The sequence below is a fragment of the Panulirus ornatus genome, chromosome 15 (assembly GCF_036320965.1).
Source record: "Panulirus ornatus isolate Po-2019 chromosome 15, ASM3632096v1, whole genome shotgun sequence".
Classification (NCBI taxonomy): domain Eukaryota; kingdom Metazoa; phylum Arthropoda; class Malacostraca; order Decapoda; family Palinuridae; genus Panulirus; species Panulirus ornatus.
Genome location: NC_092238.1, coordinates 3923809 through 3945264, shown reverse-complemented (window position 1 = coordinate 3945264; position 21456 = coordinate 3923809). Strand labels below are relative to the sequence as shown.

General features: G+C 44.7%; 1 long non-coding RNA gene across 2 annotated transcripts in view; it reads right to left on the bottom strand.

Annotated features, from left to right (window-relative positions):
• The window catches only part of LOC139753701 (uncharacterized), a 376193-nt gene that overhangs the window by 344102 nt on the left and 10635 nt on the right, over positions 1-21456 (bottom strand). For both annotated transcript variants that reach the window (XR_011713751.1, XR_011713752.1), the window contains exon 2: positions 1756-1886. This is a non-coding gene — a long non-coding RNA (uncharacterized lncRNA). The remainder of the gene's footprint in view (positions 1-1755; positions 1887-21456) is intronic.

The following is a 21456-nucleotide window of genomic DNA, read 5'->3' as shown; positions in this document are numbered from 1 at the left end:
CAAGGATCAATATCAGTTAGGAATTCAACACAAAATCATTCATTCACACCTTCTGGGTAACTCCTCGCCGAGTTTTCTACCAACGCAGAAAAAAAAAACACCGAAACCGAAACCGTGTGTGTGCTGTTTTGTTGTTCCGGGACGCCACCCGTACATTTCAGTTTGATAAATCACAAATAATTATTGAAAAAAAAAATATAAATATATATAAATTTGTTTGATTTCATAAATTTCCCGAGTTGCTGACGTGATTTTATTTGAATTAATGGGGAAAAAATCAGCGAAGACCAGAGTTTGCATAATGAAATTTCATCATTTTTGTACCCCAGCTGACAGCAGACTGATTGAATATATATATATATATATATATATATATATATATATATATATATATATATATATATATATATATGAAAGAGAGAGAGACTCGTAGTCACATCCAAACCCCTGGCGCAATGAGGAGGTGGTGAAGGGAGGGGGGTACATCCCTCCCCACCAATAGACCTTCTCTACCACCCCACCAATCCCCCCTTCCTCCCCCGGCATGCCTGCCTCTCCCAGAAACCTTATTTACGTCGGTTTATTTTGCTGGAGTCCAGCGCGGCTCGTCCCCCACTTCCTCACGACCATACATTACTGCTCTGCCTGCACCAAGCCCCAACCCCACTCCTCCATCCTCCATCCCCCAGTGCTCTCCCATCCCCTAGCATCGCACCGCCTAGGTTGTGTGTGTGTGTGTATCTCTGTACCGAAGGCCAGAGTCATCCACGTGCACGCGAGGCAGAAAGAAAAGACTGCAACTCAAGCCGAGGATGGGGAGGGGAGGAAGACTGGAACTCGTCAGCCACCGTAGTGCTGTGGTTGCAGTGGTTCACCGCACCGCCGGCGTACTGACATAGTGGTAAACTTTCTCTTCTTCCATACCTCAGGGACCCGCGTGTAACAATCGATATCACGAGTATATATATATATATATATATATATATATATATATATATATATATATATATATATATATATATGGTCATCTTGACTCTTGCTCTAGTGCAACGCTTTTAGACAGTTCATCATTAATTCAATGCCTCGAGGCTTTCACATCGACAGCTGCTACAAACAAAAGTTAAGAAAATGACAAAACACAACTGTCTGTTCGCTTGAGAAAGTGTGATGGAACTCGCGTCCCGGGTGGTGAGCTTCGCTTCCTGGCAGACCTCGGCCGTAATGCACCGTCCACTCTATCGCTAGCTAGTTACGGAGTCGAGTGAATAGATAGTCTCCATCTATTACAGGCGAATCTATCGTCTCGGGTGCGTGATCCCCCACCCTCTCTGGTCCTGAACACTTCTAAAGAGCGATATGACAATAATAAACAATAGATATGTTGCACTTTTATCTACATATTCTGTAATCCAGTTTATGCAGATACTATCACAAAAAATATAGGTCATTGTAAGAACGGACCTTACCAGGAATATCGGTCAGTGCTACCGGACTCCGCCAGCTCGAGGTTAAACAGAGTGTGAAATGTCTTCTCTGGCGAGGCTGTGTATCACTGGCAGTACAGCCTCGTCCGTAAGAGAGAACCTCTCATTCTGAAGGGGTCTACATTTCCCTGCTACTTGAAGCAGCGCACCCTTGGGCTGCAGGAGCCTTCAGAAAGGTCTAAGGTAACACCGAAACTCTTTCACAAAAAAAAATGGTCTTTGGGGTAATTAAGAATTAGATAAAATGACAAAGAGATAGCGAATCACTTACCTTAATCATGACGTCACGAAATCCTGTGTAACAACCGTACAAATGGCGACAAGTGGCAGGCAAACAGCTCGTTACCACCACCAACTAATACATCATCCACCTGAAGTGCCTTGTTTCGTGACGAAGAATGTCTGGGGGGGGGAGAGGGAAGAAAAAGAAAGTGTGATATTTTCAGATGTAAATTTGATTTCGTGGTTACGTTCATATAGCTGTCAGCGAGGCTTTCAAATTCCGCTTTTCTACAGAGCCGACCATAAATATTGGAGCAAATTGAAAAATAAATATACACACACAACGTCAGAGTGCAAAATAAAGCATCTAAATACTACGATTTTTCTTTATATCAGTGCAATGAACTTTATATTAATATAATAAACTCTATACGAATATGATCAATTCTGTGTCAATATAATAAACTTTATACGAATACAATAAATCCTGTGTCAATATAATAAACTTTATAAGAAAATAGTAAATTCTACGTCAATGTAATAAACTTTACACGAATATAGTAATAAACTCTATGTCAATATGATAAACTTTACACGAATATAATAAATTCTATGTCTATATAATAAACCTCATACGAATATAATAAAATCTATATCAATATGATAAACTTTATAGCAATATAATATACTTTACATCAATACAAAGTTTATATCAACATAAACTTTATAGCAATATAACAAACTTTACTTAAAAAGGGGAAAAAAGGAGATAATTTCTAACAGTATCTAAAAAGGAGATAATTTCTAACAGTATCTAAAAAGGGGGTGGGTTGGGCCATTTCTTTCGTCTGTTTCCTTGCGCTACCTCGCAAACGCGGGAGACAGCGACAAAGTATAATAATAAAAAATAAATAATCTAAAAAGGAGATAATTTCTAACAGTATCTAGACTTTCCCCCAAAACGAAGGACCACATACAAAGAGAAAACGTATTGTGGTCGCTGAATTTATTATCCTCAACGCCTGAAGATGGCATTGAACGACCCTTCGGTCGTTGGGTGTGGTGGTAACCTACCGTTAACGGGCCTAAATTACCCTTTGACCTTGATAGACCCTAAAGACCTAACCTAACCAACAGGGACTCAATAGCCAATTCATTGTGATCCTTGTCCACAAGTCTCCCTAGTGACTCCTCTGCGAAGGCAGGTCTCCCCGCAATCTAATACTGTGGCCAGAGAGGTCGAGACGCCGGTGGCCACCTGACATGGAAAAAAAAAATAATCATGACAAAAAATAATATTATTATCCGGACGGCTCACATTGCCTTGCATCATCTCATAATCATGAGACGAAGTGGTGCATCCTTGTCGGGTTTTCTAAGGTGTATATATATATATATATATATATATATATATATATATATATATATATATATATATATATATATATATATATATATTGAGGGACGTCCAAATGAAAAGTTCATTACCAATGGAACGTTCTGTATTGACAACCAGACAAGTGATTAGCCAGAGGCATGGTGACCTGTGTGTGTGTGTGTGTGTGTGTGTGTGTGTGTGTGTGTGTGTGTGTGTGTGGTGACAGCATACTATGTGGAAGGAGGGGGATAATAAAGCGTAAATAGATAAGGAAATAGAATGTCCGATTGACTGACGGAGGCTTAAAAGAAAATGAGATGTCGTTTTCTATGTCTACATAAGATGTGAGAGAAATTACAGATGACGGGAAGCCGAGAGAGGACAGCCACACTGCTGGAGGAGTTGGTGGTGTGGGGCTGGAAGTTGTGGGGAGGGGTCGGTGGTGTGGGGCTGGAGGTTGTAGGGAGGGGTTGGTGGTGTGTTGGAGGAGGGAGGGGAAAGGGGAAGGTGCACACGAGAGGCAGACCAGCTTCCATATCACCAGCTGGTGCACAGCGACCATCTGCACCATCAAGCCAGCACAGCTGCCCCACGAGCTGCAGCTGCGCTAGTGAACATCCGAACAGCTGCACAGCTATGCCAACGCCACCACAGTACACCCTGACAAACAGTCAAGAACGAACGACAACAACAACAAAAAATATAACTGGAGAACAACTTTTTCGAGCAATTACAAAGCGGGATTCTTTCACAACATCCCCCTGCCCTCACTCATACCTGCCCACCTTCCTGTCCCTATACAAAACACACCATCACAACCACAAAATATATAGAAAGATGTGTCGCTCTGTCTATCTATCATCCCCATGCATCTTTTCTGTGATCCTCAATGTATCCATTCTATGATCCCATGTATCTATTCTATGATCCTCAATGTATCTATTCTATGATCCCCATGTATCTATGATCCCCATGTATCTATTCTATGATCCTCATGTATCTATGATCCCCATGTATCTATGATCCCCATGTATCTATTCTATGATCCTCATGTATCTATGATCCCCATGTATCTATGATCCCCATGTATCTATTCTATGATCCCCATGTGTATGGCCACACACGAGCAAGAGTGTCCACACACAAGCAGGAGTGGCCACACATGAACAGACCTATGGCCACCACAAGCAGAGGAGTGGTCACACACGAGCAGACCTGTAGTCACACACGCGCAGGAGTGGCCACACACAAGTAGGAGTGGCCACATATGAGCAGGAGAGTGGCTACACACGAGCAGACCTGTGGCCACACACGAGCAGACCAGTGGCCACACACGAGAATGAGAATAGCCACACACAAGCAGGAGTGGCCACACACGACCAGACCTGTGGCCACACAAGAGCAAAACTGTGGCCACACGACCAGACCTGTGGCCACACACGAGCAGTCCTATGGCGACAGCAGACTACTACTGGCGTGTCACCGGGGATCTCTTAGATTGTCTTCCCATTTTCTGAGGGCGACCTGTGAGCACACACTGCACCTCCTCCTGCCCCTGGCGAAGCCCTCATTCCCAGGGCGTCATGACACATGCGTGTCACCCTCACCATGAGTCTGTGTGGTCCCCGCTGTCTGGAGTCTGTCACTCGATAGTCCTGTCCCTGGATACTGAAGGAGGAAAACGCTGGAGAGATCATCATTCAATATATATATATATATATATATATATATATATATATATATATATATATATATATATATATATATATATACACGAAGCTTAAAGAACCGATGAAGTTAAAGGTGCCGACTGATACGAGCCCTTAACTACGTAATATCATATGTAAACTCGTCCGGGTTATAAATAACTTAAGAAATAGAAAGATAATTACGTAAGCGAAACGATGACAACAAGCGAAGCCACAGCCAGCCAGGCCCCCCCTCCCCCCTCCCCCTCACAAAGTGTGGGTATGATGTTGACAAATATAATTCCCTCTGTGAATCTCCACTTGCCCAGCAACATCCTTCTCTCTCTCTCTCTCTCTCTCTCTCTCTCTCTCTCTCTCTCTCTCTCTCTCTCTCTCTCTCTCTCTCTCTCTCTCTCTCGTCGTACAAAATTGCTGGGCGGTGCCGGAATATTGGGAATTACCCAGTGGAAGAAAACGGAAACTCAAGAGTTAAAAAGGTATTGTTTTGAAGAACCGTCGATGTGCTGGGGGAGAGAGAGAGAGAGAGAGAGAGAGAGAGAGAGAGAGAGAGAGAGAGAGAGAGAGAGAGAGAGAGAGAGAGAGAGCGTCAGGCAGGAACGCGATCAACGACAAACAAACGCGTCAGGGGCAGCACCGAGTCTTGCTAGAGAGCAAGGGCGGTCCATTCCTGCTGGCGGGGAGAACGAAGACCAGCTCCCGCAGGATGACAGCAGTCATCATTATATTGTTATACGACGCTTGGCCCGGGAGGTGGCCACACCAGCTGGTGTCCAGGGGGGATGGGGAACACCAGCTGGTGTCCAGGGGGAATGGGGAACACCAGCTGGTACCTAGGGAGGCGGCCACAGCAGCTGGTGTTCAGGGGGATCACCCACGCCAGCTAGCTACACCGGCCATTAAACAGGGCTGGGTGTAATGAACGCAAGTCATTACTCTACCTGTGTGGACACATGTAGTTATCCCGCTCATGGCGGCCTCAGCATTCATATTTCCCCAGCGTGTGTGTGTGTGTGTGTGTGTGTGTGTGTGTGTGTGTGTGTGTGTGTGTGTGTGTGTGTGTGTCAAGTTATGAGCGCGTGGGTAAACAAAAACTTACGGTTTCATATCTCATGTTGTCGAAAAGTTGGGAAATTTTAATTTTCTTGCGCGCGCCCGCACACACACACACACACACACACACACACACACACACACACACACACACACACACACTCGCTTCCCAGTACACAGTGAAGTAATGTGTGTGTGTGTGTGTGTGTGTGTGTGTGTGTGTGTGTGTGTGTCTGTGTGTGTGTGTGTGTGTGTGTGTGTAACTATCACCTGACCTAATTACCTCTTTTAGGCACACTGATGCCTTTACGTCCTCGCATCTGATGAACGACCTACAGTGACCCGCCTCCAAAAACGCGCTTAATCACCGGAGCTGATGACTCTAAAAGCAGCAAGATGGAATCTAGAAAGAGGGCTTGCGAGACCCGATATTCCCCATCACTGAACCTCACCCTGAGACCTGAGGTGAGATGTTTAAAACGGAAAGGATACGATCATTTGAACTTCCAAAACTCCCGCTAATTTACGAAGACTAATTACCTAAAAACACACAAGTTCAGCACCAGATACCATTTAAAGAACTCACTAAGCTGAACCCACAACGTGCAGGCCGCTGAAGAAGGTTTGAACTCCATTGGACAAAAGGGTTTCGATCCCCGATTCTCATGATCCAATCAATTCTGTCTTGATAAATAAGGTTTCTGACAGGCGTAATCTCGTCACTTTAACCCAATATACACACACAAACAGGCAGGAAGGTATTACCAGCTGTATAGGAACGCGCGGGTGATCAAGTCGGCTATGAAATCAGCATAAAACATTTGGACCCCAATATCTCTCATCGATACTTCGAGCATCGTCTGTACGGCAAAAGTGAGGGGAAAATGAAAGTTCCTGAAACACAGACAAGAAAAGCTTTTTTCTTTCGATTTGGCCCTTTAACAACATCGTAACTTAACATCTGAATAGGTAGGCATGTCTGATACACTTAAATTACGTTAACTAGTCGTCAAGGGCTGTGCCTCGCTTCTCAAGACTTTACGTAAATAACATGAGAAATTAGGAGGTAATTAATGGGATTAATTAATCAATTATGGCGGAAGTGGTGCCTTGAACAACTCTCCCAGTACCAGGGCTTACTGCAGTCTCCTTTAACAGCCCCTTAATTACTTAAAAGTAATCAAAACGAGATTCATTAGCAAAACTCATTACCCAAAACACAACTCTAATTATTGACATAGTAACCATGGTGGTAATGTCTATGATATGAACTCGATATCAAAACTTTTAAACAAACATGCAAAAGAAATTTCATTTATTCATGTTTTGTTTTTTGGTGTGTGTGTGTGTGTGTGTGTGTGTGTGTGTGTGTGTGTGTGTGTGTGTGTGTGTGTGTGTGTGTGAATTCATCTATTTTCATAACAAATAATACAGGCAGCCAGTAAATACCACATGTACTAGCCGGAAATAATTATTTCCAGGGTCATTAACCAGTCCAATTACCCGATTTGCCTTTGATAAACCTTTAATCAGTATATTCAGCAGAATAAATATACATCAAACTCTTCTGAACAAATTCAGGTTTATTCTTGTTGGGTGTGTTAGGGAGGGAGGGGGGGAGGGGGGGGGACTGAACCATCTAAAATTTTAGGTATATAACTTCTAAATTAATCATCTTAGAACGGGAGAAAAACAAGACCATCTTAAATTGGTTAATTGGCTTACCAAATGTCAAAGGTCATTTAAGGTTGTCAAGGTCAAGGTATAACCACCAAACGACACATCCTGAACGGCTTCTTCCAGGAGGTCAAGATAAGAGTTTGAAGACCACAAACACGCCCTTACTGCACGGAAATCCCTGCTACCCAAGTGTTACGGGCAGTTACTCATTGTTTGGTGTGATGATCAATAGATTAAGAACATTAATCTAATATCATCAGGTGTGTTTTTAATAGTATTAATTAGTGTGTCGAGATATAACTATACTGAACCTGTGAAAAAAAATCAGACATAATACTGAATTTTTGAATTGAAATTAGGATATTCAATGGGCCTGGAGACAGCATATATCATCCACACTTTGAGAAAAACATATATATATATATATATATATATATATATATATATATATATATATATATATATATATATATATATATATATATCCAGTTTTCGCTGGGGATATGGGAGAAAGAATACTTCCCATGTATTCCCTGCGTGTCGTACAAGGCGACTAAAAGGGAAAGGGAGCGGGGGGCTGGAAATCCTCCCCTCTTTTTTTTTTTCCAAAGGAAGGAACAGAGAAGGGGGCTGGATGAGGATGTTTCCTCAGAGGCCCAGTCCTCTGTTCTTAACGCTACCTCGCTGACGCGGGAAATGGCGAATAGTATGAAAGAAAAGAAATATATATCCAGTACTAGTTATACCAAATCATATACGTATGAGAGCTTATCAAGAGATGATATACTGGAGTGTATATCACATGATAATGAATGTACACCACACACACATACACGTCAGAGTATGAGGGAAATCAGTCCTCGCTCATAAGAGTGAGAGCAGGAGAGCTCCTCTCCCCCGGGCGACAACGTAAAGGGGCAGGGGGGGGAGAGAGAGAGAGAGAGAGAGAGAGAGAGAGAGAGAGAGAGAGAGAGAATTATGAACACGACAAATCAAGGCGACTGTGTTGTGCCCAAGATTCCTCACGACATGTGAACCCGGCACTAAAAATGAAAGGTGGTGTGTGTGTGTGTGTGTGTGTGTGTGTGTGTGTGTGTGTGTGTGTGTGTGTGTGTGTGTGTGTGTGTGTTAGGAGACTCACAGAGAAGAAGAATGGGAAACCCAGCGGCGTGCAACTCCACCGGAGACGAAAGATCTGGTAAAGCACCCCCGGGATAATTTCCTGTTCGATGGTCTCTTACTACGGGGCAGCAGCACCGCACGACGAAGAGGCCGCGAGGAAAGGACCAAACGTGAGGCGAGTCCAAAGGCAGGCTGGCACGCGCGGGAGAGAGAGAGAGAGAGAGAGAGAGAGAGAGAGAGAGAGAGAGAGAGATCCCGACATCGTCAACACATGAGAGTTTGCGACACGGGCGCTGCCGGGGGCACGTAAAAGAAAATTGGCAGGCGAGTTTGTGAGTTGGGACATGGTCGTTGGCATTGATAAGTTCGGCGGAGGGAGACATCCGTCCCAGGGATGTGTGAGGACGGGCGACAACGACGCCTTCCAGAGGCGTGGGAGGACGAGGGAGGGAGGGAAAGAGACATCGAAGCCTGGCGCGCGCGCGCACACACACACACACACACACACGACACGACACGACACGAAACGACACGAAAATAGAGCCAGGAAAACCGTAAACCAAGTAGTAATTTACCTACATGCAGCCCGCTCTGAATTTGCTCTCTCTCTCTCTCTCTCTCTCTCTCTCTCTCTCTCTCTCTCTCTCTCTCTCTCTCTCTCTCTCTCTCTCCTGCAGCTGGTGTTCCTGCGTTGGTGGAGTTGTCTGGTGTCGTGCATTATGAAGCCTCCACAACCGCCTTGGTTCGCCCAGCGCACCTTAGTCGTGGTCTGGACACATGTAGCGGGGGTGGAATAGTTAATGACACACGCGGCTGGGCTGCCACACCTGGACACATGCGGCTGGGCTGCCACACCTGGACACATGCGGCTGGGATGCCACACCTGGACACACGCGGCTGGGCTGCCACACCTGGACACACGCGGCTGGGCTGCCCACACTGGACACATGCGGCTGGATGCCACACCTGGACACACCCTGCCCGGACGCGGCTGGGATGCCACACCTGGACACACGCGGCTGGGATGCCACACCTGGACACACGCGGCTGGGATGCCACACCTGGACACACGCGGCTGGGCTGCCACACCTGGACACACGCGGCTGGGCTGCCACACCTGGACACACGCGGCTGGGCTGCCACACCTGGACACATGCGGCTGGGCTGCCACACCTGGACACATGCGGCTGGGATGCCACACCTGGACACATGCGGCTGGGATGCCACACCTGGACACATGCGGCTGGGATGGTACTCGGGTATAAGGTAACACACACACACGGAGGTCATCCATACCATGGACATTGTTGCAGGTACGGCAGGAGCTTTATCTATACACCTCCATGTTTCTCAGGTATGTCGACATTATGTGAATCTGTGACGTTTGGTATTACGTGAACTGATGTGAGAAATTACGTGACGCTTGGTATGTGACTGAGTTCGTGGGAGGGGGGGGGGAGGGTGGGGGGGTCAGCCACACTCATGTTGTAGATTCAGAGGAAAGAACAGCAACTTCCTCGAACTGAGACAAAATAACTGTGCTACCACTCAAACCCCAGAGATCCACAGGAGCCAATATGGTAATCTTACTCAAAACGAGTTTATATATATATATATATATATATATATATATATATATATATATATATATATATATATCTTTTTCTTTCTTTCATACTATTCGCCGTTTCCCGACTTAGCGAGGTAGTGTTAAGAACAGACGACTGGGCCTTTGAGGGAATATCCTCATCTGGCCCCCTCCTCTGTTCCTTCTTTTGGAAAAAAAAAAAAAAAAACGAGGGGAGGATTTCCAGCCCCCCGCTCCCTTCCCCTTTAGTCGCCTTCTACGACACGCAGGGAATACGTGGGAAGTATTCTTTCTCCCCTATCCCCAGGGATAATATATATATATATATATATATATATATATATATATATATATATATATATATATATATATATATATATATATATATATATACATATATATATATATATATATATATATATATATATATATATATATATATATATATATATATATATATATATATATATATTTTTTTTTTTTTTTTTTTTTTTTTTTTCAAAGTAAATCCGTGGTAGTTTATTCCCGTAGGAGTGGTGACATTCTATTTTTTTTTTAATTACTTTTGTTTTCTGTTGACAGCTCGTTTTTTTCGAAACTAATGTTGTTCACAGATACGACCGCAAATCATTAGATAAAATTCTAGTCAACTGCAATATATATATATATATATATATATATATATATATATATATATATATATATATATATATTATCCCTGGGGATAGGGGAGAAAGAATACCTTCCACGTATTCCCTGCGTGTCGTAGAAAGCGACTAAAAGGGGAGGGAGCGGGGGGCTGGAAATCCTCCCCTCTCTTTTTTTTTTTAATTTTCCAAAAGAAGGAACAGAGGGGGTCAGGTGAGGATATTCCAAAAAAGGCCCAGTCCTCTGTTCTTAACGCTACCTCGCTAACGCGGGAAATGGCGAATAGTTTAAAAGAAAGAAAGAAAGAATATATATATATACTTTCGCTCTTGCCTAAAGGCTCCTGGATTTCCTATTCAGTCCTCAAGACCTCTTGGGATTTGGCTTCATACTTGAGTCGGGGGCAGGGAAAGGTCAGAACAAGCAATGAACACCACCACCCTGCTCGCAAGAAGGTCAGGCAGAAACTGGAGAATTTTCTGGCCACAGTAAGGTCAGTGAAGCTCTGAATAAAAATCCTGATCAAAGGAAGGTTGGGAGATGACGAGACAAGGTTCGCCTCAACGGCAGGTCATACAAACACAGGACATGCCACTTGCCATATAAAGGTCAGAATACCACGAGCCAAATCCCCTTTTTTAGAGAAAGATCACACATGCCCTAAACAAACTTCTGGTCAGGGGAAGGGACAAGCTCGTCCTACATCACCAAAAGATTACGATGAAATGAGAGAAGCGAAAAGATCTAATCTTTTGCACAACGAACAGGAGCCTAGCCATGTTTGCCCAGCGGGTTAGTAACCTAACATTCATTTCACGGCTGCAGATCCTCCTCGTACGGGTGAAATATCACACTTAGTAACCAACGCTCCACTGTGGGTGGTTTCACTCCCGTGAATTGTTGTCTTCTCATGCAATCGTTCGTTTTCTATAAGCTATATTCGCCGTTTCTATAAAATATCATTTTGAAATAGCTCATCTTTTATCTTAATACTCAAAAAAATATGAAGAAATTACGTGGATCAATATGGCATTCGCCATTCGCATTTGACACATATGTGAACATTTATTTTATTTAACATTTTAGATTTCTATGACGTCAGGATAATCAATGAAATAACATGTACATACATACAGGCCCCCATCCATTCCCAGGGCCATCCCACTTCTTGTTCCCTCCACCTCTGACACATGTATCCTCTTTGTCAATCTTTTCCTCATTCATTCTCTCCATACGTCCAAACCATTTCAGCACACCCTTTACTGTTCACTCAACCACACTCGTTACTTCCACACATCTCTCTTACCATGATGAAACCACCTCACACCAAATACTGTCTTCAATATTGTTGGAACGACTATTCCTTCAAACATAACCATTTCTGTTGTCCGAGATAACGTTCTATCCTTCCACACATTCTTCGTCGCTACCTGAACCTCCAACCCCTCCCACACCCTATGACTTACTTCTGCTTCCATGCTTCCATTCGCTGCTAAGACCACTCCCAGATAACTGAAACACTTCACTTCCTCCAATTTTCTCCATTTACACTTACATCCCAATTAACTTGTCCCTCAGCCCTGTCTAAAACAAATAACCTTGACTTTATTCACATTCACTCTCAACTTTCTCCCTCACAACGCTCTTCCGAACCGTATCATGTACTTCATCTATATCATATCTTTGTCATTCTATCTACAACCAAACGTAAACAACCACTCCAGTGGTCTTCTCCTATCTTCACTACAAATTTTTCTTCACTATATCTTTGTCATTCTATCTACAACCAAACGTAAACGACCACTCCAGTGGTCTTCTCCTATCTTCACTACAAATTTTTCTTCACTATATTATATCTTTGTCATTCTATCTACAACCAAACGTAAACGACCACTCCAGTGGTCTTCTCCTATCTTCACTACAAATTTTTCTTCACTATATTATATCTTTGTCATTCTATCTACAACCAAACGTAAACGACCACTCCAGTGATCGTCTCCTATCTTCACTACAAATTTTTCTTCACTATATTATATTTTTGTCATTCTATCTACAACCAAACGTAAACGACAACTCCAGTGGTCTTCTCCTATCTTCACTACAAATTTTTCTTCACTCTCTCGTTATCGCCGTTTTCACTACATCCCTACCTGACCCTGTTCATCCTTTCACCCGATCGGTAAGGGTCCCGTCAAAGGCCATCTTTACTACATCTGTAACGACGATACAGAACTTTGACCTGATCCTTCCTGACAGGTAAGGTCAAAAACACATTTTCTCTACACCCTCATCTTTATACAATATCCTCGACACCAAAGGACGGCCACTTTGCCCTTACTCATATCTCCACTACCTCTACATTTCCAGTTCAAACTAAAGCTTCACTACACCCTCCAGGTCTCTACACCATTCTCCACACTATATCCACTACATCCTTGGCACCACTAGCCTCTGACAAGCTCAGTAAGGCCTACGTGTATGTCTTATAACTTCACTAATTGTCTCCAAGACAAATAGTGAAGTTATGGAAGTAACTATATTACTGTATCTGGAATATAACGTGTGATGGGCAGAAGCCAAAACAAACAATCAAAAAAGTAGTCCCTCTACCGCTGCCACAATGTTTGATGTCCAAAAGCAACAGCAAGTACAAGAAGCAGCAGCAACCACAAAAGGAGTTAAGAGGGTATGTTCCGACGAGTATCCAAGACCACTCATATTCAGGAAAGTGGAGGATCCCTCTCCTGCTGACACCTCTCCCAGCAGCCCCTCTCCACCTGCTCGAGGTGTTAAAAGAGTTTGTTCGGACGAGTACTCAACACTAATCAAATTCCAGAAAGTGGAGGATCCCTCTCCTGCTGACACCTCTCCCACCAGCCCCTCTCCACCCGCTCGAGGTGTTAAAAGAGTTTGTTCGGACGAGAACCCAAGACAACTCAAATTCCAGGAAGTGGAGGATCCCTCTCCTGCTGACACCTCTCCCAGCAGCCCCTCTCCACCCGCTCGAGGTGTTAAAAGAGTTTGTTCGGACGAGTATCTAAGACCACTCAAATTCCAGAAAGTGGAGGATCCCTCTCCTGCTGACACCTCTCCCACCAGCCCCTCTCCACCCGCTCGAGGTGCTAAAAGAGTTTGTTCGGACGAGTATCCAAGACCACTCAAATTCCAGAAAGTGGAGGATCCCTCTCCTTCTGACACCTCTCCCAGCAGCCCCTCTCCACCCAAATCCCTACCCATTATCCCCCCCATCTCCGATACCCTTTCAGTCAAATCCGCCCACACCGACCAGCTTCCCACCAAAGCCTTCCCCGAAGACGTTGACCAGCATATTCCCCGAATATCTTGGTCGCGGATCACACTGAATAAGTGTCTGGGCGAAGGATGTTATGGCATTGTGAATCAGGCGCTCCTTACCATGGAAGACGGCAGTGAAATCACCGTCGCCGTCAAACAGTTTACGCTCAACAACTCGATGATCGGGGAGGAATTCCAGGCACTCTTGAACCTAGAAGGGGCAGGAGGGGCGCCGAAACTGTACGGGGTCACTTCTGCCGCGCCTGCGGCTCTCGTCATGGAATTTGTGCCAGGGACGTGCCTCTCGAATTTTAAGTTCCAAGGACTGGCGCAGCGCCTGAGGGTGTTCATTGCCGCATGCACCGCCGTGCAGGAAGTCCACAAGGCTGGGTATGCGCACTGCGACCTCCACGGGAGCAATATCATCGTAAGCTCGACCGAAAAGGGCGAGGTTACAGTGCGAGTCATCGACTTTGGCTTAGCGGAGTCCCTCAGCGAGTATTCCCCCTCCCAACAGAAGGCCCGGCAAAACATCGACGAGAAAGACCTCCTGGAAATAGCGAGGAGATTCATAGCAATGGCAGTATACAAGCCTCTAGGATCCATACTTAAAGTCGACGAGAAGCGCCTTCTCGAATCGCTGAAGGAAGAGGCGATAAGGTTCCTCAAATGTCAACAAATATGATGCTCCCTCTCCCAGTCCACATACCCAGCGATTCAGTCTTGAGTTAGACGGTAGTTAATTAGCATTTACGTTTATATGTATATTTATAAAAATATATTTTCTTTAATCTCTAATATACGCATCTTTAGTTCAGCCCTCAAAACAAACGCATCCTCCACTCTTGTATTACGTTTTAAAACCAATTATTAAAAAATTAAAAACTATGCCTACAGCTCGATCATTTGCTATGGATGCTAGCTACCTCGCTCACCCGGGAAATAGCGTACAAGTATGAAAAATTTACTTGGTTGTCTGGTAAAGAGGGATCAAACCCGTATCTCAGTCTTGTATTTCCTACTCCAGGAGGATCACGAGTCGGCCATAAATCTGGTGGTGGTAGCTCACCTGCGCTGCCTGCTTGCTGAGTGGGAAAGGTGGAGAGGAGAGAGGGTGGGAGGGAGGCTGAGTACACTCGCTTGAAAATAAACACAGGTGGTCCAAGCTTTCCACTGTATTTCTAACCATTCTAGAGATTTATTTTTCACAACATATTTACTGGTGTGTAGGCGGGTCTGCTGCATGGGCGGGCCTGGTATGTGGGCGGGCCTGGTGTGTGGGAGGGCCTGGTGTGTGGGCCGGCTTGGTGTATGGGAGGGCCTGGTGTGTGGGCGGGACTGGTGTATGGGTGTGCCTGGTGTGTGGGAGGGACTAGTGTATGGGCAGGACTGGTGTGTGAGTGGTCCAGGTGTACGGCAGGGCCTGGTGTATGGGCAAGCCTGGACAGGGTGTGTGGGCGGGACTGGTTTCCTGATACTGGCCGTCAAATCTTGTCTAAACAGCGTCCGCTACTTTAACTGTTTGTTTATATTTCCCTAGAAAATGGGTAAGATGAACACGTTCTTTATCTATCGTTATCATCAACAGTAGAAAGACGAGTGTAGGAGGGCTATTGGCGGCGGTTTTATAACTGTGGTAAATCAGTGTTAATTCGTGGGGGAAGGCTCCCCAAAATACTTAACAAGGATAGGAAAATACACATTTAGTTCATTTTCTCACTGGCACCTCAGTGATGTAGTTCCCCGTCTCATCTACAGATGGCGCTAGTATTCTAGAGTGGCCGTCGCCTGTTCCATTTACCAAACTGGACGCCGATAATAATGCAACGCAATCATCAGTATAATATGGCATTCGCCTTTCACATTTGACACAAATGTGAACATTTATTTCATTTTACATTTTAGATTTCTGTGACGTCAGGATAATCAATGAAACAACATGTACATACATACAGGCCCTCGTCCATTCCCAGGGCCATCCCACTTCTTGTTCCCTCCACCTCTGACACATGTATCCTCTTTGTCAATCTTTTCCTCATTCATTCTCTCCATACGTCCAAACCATTTCAGCACACCCTTTTCTGTTCACTCAACCACACTCGTTACTTCCACACATCTCTCTTACCATGATGAAACCACCTCACACCAAATACTGTCTTCAATATTGTTGGAACGACTATTCCTTCAAACATAACCATTTCTGTTGTCCGAGATAACGTTCTATCCTTCCACACATTCTTCGTCGCTACCTGAACCTCCAACCCCTCCCACACCCTATGACTTACTTCTGCTTCCATGCTTCCATTCGCTGCTAAGACCACTCCCAGATAACTGAAACACTTCACTTCCTCCAATTTTCTCCATTTACACTTACATCCCAATTAACTTGTCCCTCAGCCCTGTCTAAAACAAATAACCCTGATTTTATTCACATTCACTCTCAACTTTCTCCCTCACAACGCTCTTCCGAACCGTATCATGTACTTTATCTATATTATATCTTTGTCATTCTATCTACAACCAAACGTAAACGACCACTCCAGTGGTCTTCTCCTATCTTCACTACAAATTTTTCTTCACTATATTATATCTTTGTCATTCTATCTACAACCAAACGTAAACGACCACTCCAGTGGTCTTCTCCTATCTTCACTACAAATTTTTCTTCACTATATTATATCTTTGTCATTCTATCTACAACCAAACGTAAACGACCACTCCAGTGGTCTTCTCCTATCTTCACTACAAATTTTTCTTCACTATATTATATCTTTGTCATTCTATCTACAACCAAACGTAAACGACCACTCCAGTGGTCTTCTCCTATCTTCACTACAAATTTTTCTTCACTATATTATATCTTTGTCATTCTATCTACAACCAAACGTAAACGACCACTCCAGTGGTCTTCTCCTATCTTCACTACAAATTTTTCTTCACTATATTATATCTTTGTCATTCTATCTACAACCAAACGTAAACGACAACTCCAGTGGTCTTCTCCTAACTTCACTACAAATTTTTCTTCACTCTCTCGTTATCGCCGCTATCTTCACTACATCCCTACCTGACCCTGTTCATCCTTTCACCCGATCGGTAAGGGTCCCGTCAAAGGCCATCTTTACTATACCAGTAACGACGATACAGAACTTTGACCTGATCCTTCCTGACAGGTAAGGTCAAAAACACATTTTTTCTACACCCTCATCTTTATACAATATCCTCGACACCAAAGGACTGTCACGTTACCATTACTCATATCTCCACTACCTCTACATTTCCAGTTCAAACTAAAGCTTCACTACACCCTCCAGGTCTCTACACCATTCTCCACACTATATCCACTACATCCTTGGCACCACTAGCCTCTGACAAGCTCAGTAAGGCCTACGTGTATGTCTTATAACTTCACTAATTGTCTCCAAGACAAATAGTGAAGTTATGGAAGTAACTATATTACTGTATCTGGAATATAACGTGTGATGGGCAGAAGCCAAAACAAACAATCAAAAAAGTAGTCCCTCTACCGCTGCCACAATGTTTGATGTCCAAAAGCAACAGCAAGTACAAGAAGCAGCAGCAACCACAAAAGGAGTTAAGAGGGTATGTTCCGACGAGTATCCAAGACCACTCATATTCAGGAAAGTGGAGGATCCCTCTCCTGCTGACACCTCTCCCAGCAGCCCCTCTCCACCTGCTCGAGGTGTTAAAAGAGTTTGTTCGGACGAGTACTCAACACTAATCAAATTCCAGAAAGTGGAGGATCCCTCTCCTGCTGACACCTCTCCCACCAGCCCCTCTCCACCCGCTCGAGGTGTTAAAAGAGTTTGTTCGGACGAGAACCCAAGACAACTCAAATTCCAGGAAGTGGAGGATCCCTCTCCTGCTGACACCTCTCCCAGCAGCCCCTCTCCACCCGCTCGAGGTGTTAAAAGAGTTTGTTCGGACGAGTATCTAAGACCACTCAAATTCCAGAAAGTGGAGGATCCCTCTCCTGCTGACACCTCTCCCACCAGCCCCTCTCCACCCGCTCGAGGTGCTAAAAGAGTTTGTTCGGACGAGTATCCAAGACCACTCAAATTCCAGAAAGTGGAGGATCCCTCTCCTGCTGACACCTCTCCCAGCAGCCCCTCTCCACCCAAATCCCTACCCATTATCCCCCCCATCTCCGATACCCTTTCAGTCAAATCCGCCCACACCGACCAGCTTCCCACCAAAGCCTTCCCCGAAGACGTTGACCAGCATATTCCCCGAATATCTTGGTCGCGGATCACACTGAATAAGTGTCTGGGCGAAGGATGTTATGGCATTGTGAATCAGGCGCTCCTTACCATGGAAGACGGCAGTGAAATCACCGTCGCCGTCAAACAGTTTACGCTCAACAACTCGATGATCGGGGAGGAATTCCAGGCACTCTTGAACCTAGAAGGGGCAGGAGGGGCGCCGAAACTGTACGGGGTCACTTCTGCCGCGCCTGCGGCTCTCGTCATGGAATTTGTGCCAGGGACGTGCCTCTCGAATTTTAAGTTCCAAGGACTGGCGCAGCGCCTGAGGGTGTTCATTGCCGCATGCACCGCCGTGCAGGAAGTCCACAAGGCTGGGTATGCGCACTGCGACCTCCACGGGAGCAATATCATCGTAAGCTCGACCGAAAAGGGCGAGGTTACAGTGCGAGTCATCGACTTTGGCTTAGCGGAGTCCCTCAGCGAGTATTCCCCCTCCCAACAGAAGGCCCGGCAAAACATCGACGAGAAAGACCTCCTGGAAATAGCGAGGAGATTCATAGCAATGGCAGTATACAAGCCTCTAGGATCCATACTTAAAGTCGACGAGAAGCGCCTTCTCGAATCGCTGAAGGAAGAGGCGATAAGGTTCCTCAAATGTCAACAAATATGATGCTCCCTCTCCCAGTCCACATACCCAGCGATTCAGTCTTGAGTTAGACGGTAGTTAATTAGCATTTACGTTTATATGTATATTTATAAAAATATATTTTCTTTAATCTCTAATATACGCATCTTTAGTTCAGCCCTCAAAACAAACGCATCCTCCACTCTTGTATTACGTTTTAAAACCAATTATTAAAAAATTAAAAACTATGCCTACAGCTCGATCATTTGCTATGGATGCTAGCTACCTCGCTCACCCGGGAAATAGCGTACAAGTATGAAAAATTTACTTGGTTGTCTGGTAAAGAGGGATCAAACCCGTATCTCAGTCTTGTATTTCCTACTCCAGGAGGATCACGAGTCGGCCATAAATCTGGTGGTGGTAGCTCACCTGCGCTGCCTGCTTGCTGAGTGGGAAAGGTGGAGAGGAGAGAGGGTGGGAGGGAGGCTGAGTACACTCGCTTGAAAATAAACACAGGTGGTCCAAGCTTTCCACTGTATTTCTAACCATTCTAGAGATTTATTTTTCACAACATATTTACTGGTGTGTAGGCGGGTCTGCTGCGTGGGCGGGCCTGGTATGTGGGCGGGCCTGGTGTGTGGGAGGGCCTGGTGTGTGGGCCGGCTTGGTGTATGGGAGGGACTGGTGTGTGGGCGGGACTGGTGTATGGGTGTGCCTGGTGTGTGGGAGGGACTAGTGTATGGGCGGGACTGGTGTGTGAGTGGTCCAGGTGTACGGCAGGGCCTGGTGTATGGGCAGGCCTGGACAGGGTGTGTGGGCGGGACTGGTTTCCTGAAACTGGCCGTCAAATCTTGTCTAAACAGCGTCCGCTACTTTAACTGTTTGTTTATATTTCCCTAGAAAATGGGTAAGATGAACACGTTCTTTATCTATCGTTATCATCAACAGTAGAAAGACGAGTGTAGGAGGGCTATTGGCGGCGGTTTTATAACTGTGGTAAATCAGTGTTAATTCGTGGGGGATGGCTCCCCAAAATACTTAACAAGGATAGGAAAATACACATTTAGTTCATTTTCTCACTGGCACCTCAGTGATGTAGTTCCCCGTCTCATCTACAGATGGCGCTAGTATTCTAGAGTGGCCGTCGCCTGTTCCATTTACCAAACTGGACGCCGATAATAATGCAACGCAATCATCAGTATAATATGGCATTCGCCTTTCACATTTGACACAAATGTGAACATTTATTTCATTTTACATTTTAGATTTCTGTGACGTCAGGATAATCAATGAAACAACATGTACATACATACAGGCCCTCGTCCATTCCCAGGGCCATCCCACTTCTTGTTCCCTCCACCTCTGACACATGTATCCTCTTTGTCAATCTTTTCCTCATTCATTCTCTCCATACGTCCAAACCATTTCAGCACACCCTTTTCTGTTCACTCAACCACACTCGTTACTTCCACACATCTCTCTTACCATGATGAAACCACCTCACACCAAATACTGTCTTCAATATTGTTGGAACGACTATTCCTTCAAACATAACCATTTCTGTTGTCCGAGATAACGTTCTATCCTTCCACACATTCTTCGTCGCTACCTGAACCTCCAACCCCTCCCACACCCTATGACTTACTTCTGCTTCCATGCTTCCATTCGCTGCTAAGACCACTCCCAGATAACTGAAACACTTCACTTCCTCCAATTTTCTCCATTTACACTTGCATCCCAATTAACTTGTCCCTCAGCCCTGTCTAAAACAAATAACCTTGATTTTATTCACATTCACTCTCAACTTTCTCCCTCACAACGCTCTTCCGAACCGTATCATGTACTTTATCTATATTATATCTTTGTCATTCTATCTACAACCAAACGTAAACGACCACTCCAGTGGTCTTCTCCTATCTTCACTACAAATTTTTCTTCACTATATTATATCTTTGTCATTCTATCTACAACCAAACGTAAACGACCACTCCAGTGGTCTTCTCCTATCTTCACTACAAATTTTTCTTCACTATATTATATCTTTGTCATTCTATCTACAACCAAACGTAAACGACCACTCCAGTGATCTTCTCCTAACTTCACTACAAATTTTTCTTCACTCTCTCGTTATCGCCGTTATCTTCACTACATCCCTACCTGACCCTGTTCATCCTTTCACCCGATCGGTAAGGGTCCCGTCAAAGGCCATCTTTACTATACCAGTAACGACGATACAGAACTTTGACCTGATCCTTCCTGACAGGTAAGGTCAAAAACACATTTTCTCTACACCCTCATCTTTATACAATATCCTCGACACCAAAGGACTGTCACGTTACCATTACTCATATCTCCACTACCTCTACATTTCCAGTTCAAACTAAAGCTTCACTACACCCTCCAGGTCTCTACACCATTCTCCACACTATA